At 46.6% G+C, this 7242-nt stretch overlaps 2 non-coding genes and 1 pseudogene across 2 annotated transcripts; all 3 read right to left on the bottom strand.

Moving 5' to 3' along the window:
- Window positions 1-680: 680 nt before the first annotated feature.
- On the bottom strand, window positions 681-4019 carry LOC149578934 (25S ribosomal RNA). The gene has a single exon (XR_016357931.1). It is a non-coding gene; the product is annotated as a 25S ribosomal RNA (ribosomal RNA).
- Window positions 4020-4243: 224 nt separating this feature from the next.
- On the bottom strand, window positions 4244-4397 carry LOC149578933 (5.8S ribosomal RNA). Its single transcript, XR_016358179.1, has one exon. It is a non-coding gene; the product is annotated as a 5.8S ribosomal RNA (ribosomal RNA).
- Window positions 4398-5105: 708 nt separating this feature from the next.
- Window positions 5106-6309, bottom strand: LOC149578932 (18S ribosomal RNA; annotated as a pseudogene).
- Between the last annotated feature and the right edge of the window lie 933 nt (window positions 6310-7242).

The following is a 7242-nucleotide window of genomic DNA, read 5'->3' as shown; positions in this document are numbered from 1 at the left end:
TGACCACCTTTGGATCATGCACATGACTCGGTGCACTTAGAATCATGTCGAGCACGGTGACATGAGTCATGCAAAAAAATTGGAGGTAGTTAAGGCTCGACGCGATTCGAGTCGGGGTTTGGGTAGTTGGGGCGATTCGTGTCGGGGTTGCCGACACAGTTCAAGTTGAATACTTTGGGCATTAACCCAAAAAAAAAAAAAGATGACCTCTTTTGGACCACGTACATGACTCGGGGCACTTAGAATCAAGTCTATCACGGTGACATGGGTTGTGTGAAAAATTTGGAGGTGATTCGAGTCGGGGTAGGCAACTCGATTTGAGTTCAAAACTTTGGGCGTTAACCAAAAAAATAAGTTGACCGATTTTGGATCACATACATGAGTCGTCTGCCCTCGCAAAAATTACAAAACTCGGGGACCCACCTGGAATTTGCAATCGGAAGATTTTTCTGTCCTCACAAAAATTTACAAACCCCACCCACTCAAAATTTGGACTTGGAAGATTTTTTTGCCCTCGTGGAATTTACAAACCCCACCCGCTCAGAATTTGGCACTTGGAAATTACGAAACCCCGCCTGCTCAAAATTTGGACATGGAAGATTTTTCCACCCTCACAGAAATTGTGAACCCGACCCACATGGAAATTGCACTTGGAAGACTTTTTCGCACTCGCGGAAATCACAAAACCCCGCCCATGGGGAATTCGGCACTTGGGATATTTTTTCGCCCTTTCAAAAATCGCAAACCCCACCAGCTCAGAATTTGGGACTCGGGATATTTTTTTCCCCCTCATGGAAATTTTATAAAACCCCACTCGCCTGAAATGACACGGGACCCTGGGAGTGCAAGAGCACCCCTACTGCGGGTCATGATGCAGCCGAAGAGAGATATGCGCCGCATCTAGCATGAATTCTGACTTAGAGGCGTTCAATCATAATCCGACACATGGTAGCTTCGTGCCACTGGCTTTTCAACCAAGCACGATGACCAAATGTGTGAATCAATGGTTCCTCTCGTACTAAGTTGAATTACTATCATGGCGCGGATCATCAGTAGGGTAAAACTAACGTGTCTCACGATGGTCTAAACCCAACTCACGTTCCCTATTGGTGGGTGAACAATCCAACACTTGGTGAATTCTGCTTCACAATGATAGGAAGAGCCGACATCGAAGGATCAAAAAGCAACGTCACTATGAATGCTTGGCTGCCACAAGCCAATTATCCCTATGGTAACTTTTTTGACACCCCTAGCTTCAAATTTTGAAAGTCTAAAGGATCGATAGGCCACGCTTTCACGGTTTGTATTCGTACTGAAAATCAAAATCAAATTAGCTTTTACCCTTTTGTTCCACATGAGATTTCTGTTCTCGTTGAGCTCATCTTAGGACACCTGTGTTATCTTTTAACAGATGTGCCGCCCTAGCCAAAATCCCCACCTGACAATGTCTTCCGCCCAGATCGACAGGCCTAGATGCACCTTAAGGCCAAAAAAAAGGGCATTGGCCCATCTTTGCCTCACGGAATAAGTAAAATAACATTAAAAGTAGTGGTATTTCACTTGCGCCTGAAAGCTCCCACTTATTCTACACCTCTCAAGTCATTTCACAAAGTTAGACTAGAGTCAAGCTCAACAGGGTCTTCTTTCCCCGTTGATTCCGCCAAGCTCGTTCCCTTGGCTATGGTTTCGCTAGATAGTAGATAGGGATAGTGAGAATCTCGTTAATCCATTCATGCATTTCACTAATTAGATGATGAGGCATTTGGCTACCTTAAGAGAGTCATAGTTACTCCCACCGTTTACCCACACTTGGTTGAATTTCTTCACTTTGACATTCAGAGCACTGGGCAGAAATCACATTGCGTCAGCATCCGCAGGGACCATCGCAATGCTTTGTTTTAATTAAAAAGTCAGATTCCACTTGTCCGTACTAGTTCTGAGTCGACTGTTCACCACCTAGGGAAAGCCCTCTGAAGGGGGTGTCCTGCGTCCATCGCCTGATCAACACGTGACGGCCCACCCTCACCACGAGAGTAGCTTAGGTAGGCTGCCAACAGCCCACGAGTTTGGGGCGTAGACCCCTAGGCCTAGCCCTTAGAGCCAATCCTTTTCCCAAAGTTACGGATCCATTTTGCCGACTTCCCTTACCTACATTGTTCTATTGACCAGAGGTTGTTCACCTTGGAGACCTAATGCGGTTATGAGTACAACCAGGTCTCAACGGTACTCAGTCCTCCAGATTTTCAAGGGCTGTCGAAGGTGCACCGGACCCTATCTTTTGTTGAACTGATTTTAGGGTGGGCAGGCTGTTAAAAAGAAAAGATAACTATTCCTGGGGCCCCCGCTGATGTCTCCAAATTTCCTAACATTGTCGTTCATCGCCACATCCCAGTTTGGGAATATTAACCCGATTCCCTTTCGATGATCGCGAAAAGTGCACCCTTGAAATAAGGTTTCCCCATCTCTTAGGATCGACTAACCCATGTCCAAGTGCTGTTCACATGGAACCTTTCCCCACTTCAGTCTTCAAAGTTCTCATTTGAATATTTGATACTACCACCAAGATCTGCACCGACGGTCGGTCCACTTAGGCTCACACCCAAGGTTTCACAACAACCCCCGCGTCCTCCTACTCATCGAAGCTTGGCACTTGCCCCGACGACTGAGTATAGGTTGCGCGCTTCAACACCATCCATTTTTAGGGCTAGTTGATTCGGCAGGTGAGTTGTTACACACTCCTTAGCAGATTTCGACTTCCATGACCACCGTCCTGCTGTCTTAATCAACCAACACCCTTTGTGGGATCTGGGTTAGCGCACAATTTGGCACTGTAACTCAGCTTTTAGTTCATCCTGCATTGCTAGTTCTACTTACCAAAAATGGCCCACTTAGAGCTCACAATTCTGTGGTGCGGCTCAACAGAGCAGCCACACCAACTTACCTATTTAAAGTTTTAGAATAGGTCGAGGGTGTTACGCCCCCGATGCCTCTAATCATTTGCTTTACCTGATAAAAATTGCACGTGAGCTTCAGCTATCCTAAGGGAAACTTTAGAGGAAACTATCTACTAGATGGTTCGAATAGTCTTTTGCCCGTATATCCAAGTTAGACGAATGATTTGCACATCAGTATCACTGCGGGCGGGCCTCCACTAGAGTTTCCTCTGGCTTCACCCTGCTTAGGCATAGTTCACCATCTTTCAGGTCCCAACATGTGTGCTCACACTCAAACTCTTCATAGAAGATCAGGGTCGATCGGCAGTGCACCCCCTGAGAGGGGATCTCGCCAGCCAGCTTCCTTGTTCCTAGCGGGTTTTCCCAACCTGCCAACTCGCACACATGTTAGACTCCTTGGTCCGTGTTTCAAGACGGGTCAGATGGAAAGCCCACTGGCCAGCGCCACGAGGGCACAGGTGCCCGAGAGCCTGCCGTAAAGGTGCGCACTTCACTCCTCGACTGCCGCGATGGAAGTATTTGTGCAACCAGAAGGTCATGCTTGTGCTGCCCTGATAGCCTGTGTTGGCACGTCCCCCGAACCGAGCGGTAGACTGGCTCACACCGTTCCGTATTTGATCGAGGCACATCACTAACCTCCATCCGCTTCCCTCCCAAAAATTTCAAGCACTCTTAAACTCTCTTTTCAAAGTCCTTTTCATCTTTCCCTCGTGGTACTTGTTCGCTATCGGTCTCTCACCCATATTTAGCTTTGGACAGAATTTACCACCCGATTAGGCTTGCATTCCCAAACAAACCGACTTGCCGATAGCGCCTCATGGTGCGATAGGGTTCGGGCCCAATGGGGCTCTCACCCTCTCCGGTGCCCCCTTTCTAGGGGACTTGGGCCTGGTTCGTCGCTGAGGATGCTTCTATAGACTACAATTCGACAGGCATGGCCATCAATTTTCATGCTGTGCTCTTCTCAGTTCGCTTGCCGTTACTAGGGGAATCCTGGTAAGTTTCTTTTCCTCTGCTTATTGATATGCTTAAACTCAGTGGGTACTCACGCCTGACTTGGGGACGTGGTAGAGATGCAACAATGCCCGCACTGCGGTGGGCCGTTGAGCCCAGAATAAAGTTCCTCGCGAGGAATCATTCGATCGGCACAAACCAACACCGGCCTTTGCAAGCCACCGCTCATCGCGATGGATTGACGGACCTCATGCTCATTTTAGCCAACTGCACACCACTTGCAGACATGGACAACCATCTCTGCTCCTCGCTGGGGAGGGAAAAATTTTGTAGTGTGACACCCAAGCAGACGTGCCCTTGGTCGAGGCCTCGGGCGCAACTTGTGTTCAAAGACTTGATGATTCACGGGATTCTGCAATTCACACTAAGTATCACATTTTGCTACATTCTTCATCATGGTGAGAGCTGAGATATCTGTTGCCGAGAGTCATGCTTTTGTTTTGTTTTTGTCTTTCGACAACCCAAGCGCGCAAGGCGCTGGCTCGCGCTTCGTTCTTTGGATTTCTAAGGTGCTTGATGCACCCATGTGTTGGGTGTTGACACATCCTAAACCTTGAGCAACCAATGGGTGCGATGAGGAACGTTGTAGTGTGTCCCTACCCCATCACCTCGCAAAGGCGGGAGGCGATGCATGGGAGAGCCATGTCAGCAAACAGGGCCCCTGCCCTACAAATCATGTGAGTGCACCCATCCTAAACATAGAACACTCCAAGCGATGAGTCAACACACCTAGGCAAGGCAATATGGGGTTGCGGCAGTCCCAACTTGAAGCTGTCGAAATGATGGATCCTTGGCATAGCACCACACACGCGATCGGACCATGAAATCTCAATAGGGGATGAGGCCTAGACCCCCTCTCAAGTGCAACCGAGTAGAGACCTCTCACTCCAATGCGAACATCATTCAAAGGCACTGATCCTCATCTAGATTGCATCCAAGTGACTCTTCTTCACCCCACGGGGAATCCACACTTTCAATCATGGGCATTCGATGTGACCCTCGACCTCGACGGCGTTGGACCCATAGCTTGGCTATCTATCACACCGCTATAGGGCCAAGTGTCTGCATGTCACCAAGATTTCAGGGGCGGGGAGGAGGCGAGCTCCATCCCCTACATGATTCAGGGTCTTGAACTGACAATGATCCTACCATAGGTTCACCTACGGTAACCTTGTTACGACTTCTCCTTCCTCTAAATGATAAGGTTTAGTGAACTTCTTGTGACATCGTCGACAGGAACTGTCATCGTCATCACAATCTGAACACTTCACTGGATCATTCAATCGGTAGGAGCAATGGGCAGTGTATACAAAGGGTAGGGACGTAGTCAACGCAAGCTGATGACTCGCGCTTACTAGGAATTCCTTGTTGAAGATCAATAATTGCAATGGTCTATCCCCATCACGATGCAATTTGGAAAGATTTTCCAAACCTTTCAGGCCAGGGAGAGAAACTCGTTGGTTGCATTAGTGTAGTGCGCTTGTGACCCAGAACATCTAAGGGCATCACAGACCTGTTATTGCCTCAAACTTCCATGGCCTAGGAGGCCATAGTCCCTCTAAGAAGCTAGTCACGAAGGGGAACCTTCGCGTAGCTAGTTAGCAGGCTGAGGTCTCATTCGTTAATGGAATTAACCAAACAAATCGCTCCACCAACTAAGAATGACCATGCACCACCACCCATAGAATCAAGAAAGAGCTCTCAATCTGTCAATCCTTACTATGTCTAGACCTGGTAAGTTTCCTCATGTTGAGTCAAATTAAGGCGCAGGCTCCACTCCTGGTGGTGCCCTTCCGTCAATTCCTTTAAGTTTCAGCCTTGCGACCATACTCCCCCCGGAACCCAAACACTCTGATTTCTTAGAAGGTGCTGACGGAGTCCTTAGAGCAACATCTGCCAATCCCTAGTCGGCATCATTTATGGTTGAGACTAGGACGGTATCTGATCATCTTTGAGCCCCCAACTTTCGTTCTTGATTACTGAAAACATCCTTGGCAAATGCTTTCGTAGTGGTTCGTCTTCCATAAATCCAAGAATTTCACCTCTGACAATGAAATACGAATGCCCCCGACAGTCCCTCAGAGTTTTAGGATCTTTATCTCTCAGTTGGTAGGCCATTTTGCTATCAAAGGCATTAAAATAGGTTGTAAGACAGACGTCTTCATTTAACCGCATAAACTGAAACAGTTTGTACATCCCTTTCTGAAATCTCACATTGAAATCAAATGTGGATTCATTTGGATTCTTCTTGATATTGTTGAACTCATTCAACATGAATCCTGCATTGGTATTGTCCCCATATTGTTCCTTGAACAATTTCTCCAAATCACTCCATGAAGTAATACTATCATCAGGCAACCTCCTGAACCAATCCCTTGCATCCTCTGTGAGTGAATGCACAAATAATTTCATCACCATGTCCTCATGTTCAACTTCATAATCATTGAGCATGTCAATGAAAATTCTCAAATGTTCTTCACCAGTGACAGCATTATTTCCAGAAAACTTCACCACTTTATCCCTTAAATCAAAAGATATGGGATGGGGGGCACCAGGAATACCGGCAAATGATATTTTTCTATATTTTTCGAGGTATAAAGGTTTCTTCTGGAAACCAGGAGCATTAGAAGTACTAGCTGCATTAGCTTGAGTTAGGAGAGCAGCTTGGGATAGCTGTGGTGGGACAAATGGGACTTGAGTGCCAATATTGGAAGATGAGGTAGGAGCAGATTGGGGTGCTTTCTGAGTCGGGATTATGGGAGCATTAACTGGTGCAGGATTTGTAGGTGGGATAGACAAACTAGGCCATGAACTTAATGCAGAATTAGACTTTATGAATTGGATTTTCCTTCTGGTCTCTGCGGCCTGAGCTTCATTTTCAACCTTCTCAAGTTCTTTTGCAAGGTCTTCCTTCTCCTTTCGAGCCTTCTCTAGTTCTAGATCTAATTTTGATATGGAGGGTTGTATAGGTTTGCTCGGTATAGCTTGAGGCTCATTTATTTGGATTCCTATAGCCTTGCCTTTCCCTTTATCTAGAACTGTTCCAGTGGGCTCTATTGGATTAACTTGAATGGGTTTATAAGCTTGAATCTGAGCAATAATTGGTTCTTGTCTTTGATTTAGGATTTTTTCCTGTTGTTGAACTTTAGCTCTTAGATTATCAATATTTCCAAAGACGTCCTGATGGAGAGTGGGGATATTCTCTTCTAATTTTTTATTTTGCTCTTTCAAAGCAGCCATCCTTCTTAGCAGAGTATCTCTTTCTATTATTGCA

Source organism: Cupressus sempervirens, chromosome 1 (genome assembly GCF_028749045.1).
Source record: "Cupressus sempervirens isolate cs-2001-9-10 chromosome 1, ASM2874904v1, whole genome shotgun sequence".
Lineage (NCBI taxonomy): Eukaryota > Viridiplantae > Streptophyta > Pinopsida > Cupressales > Cupressaceae > Cupressus > Cupressus sempervirens.
This window is presented reverse-complemented; position numbering and strand designations above follow the sequence as displayed.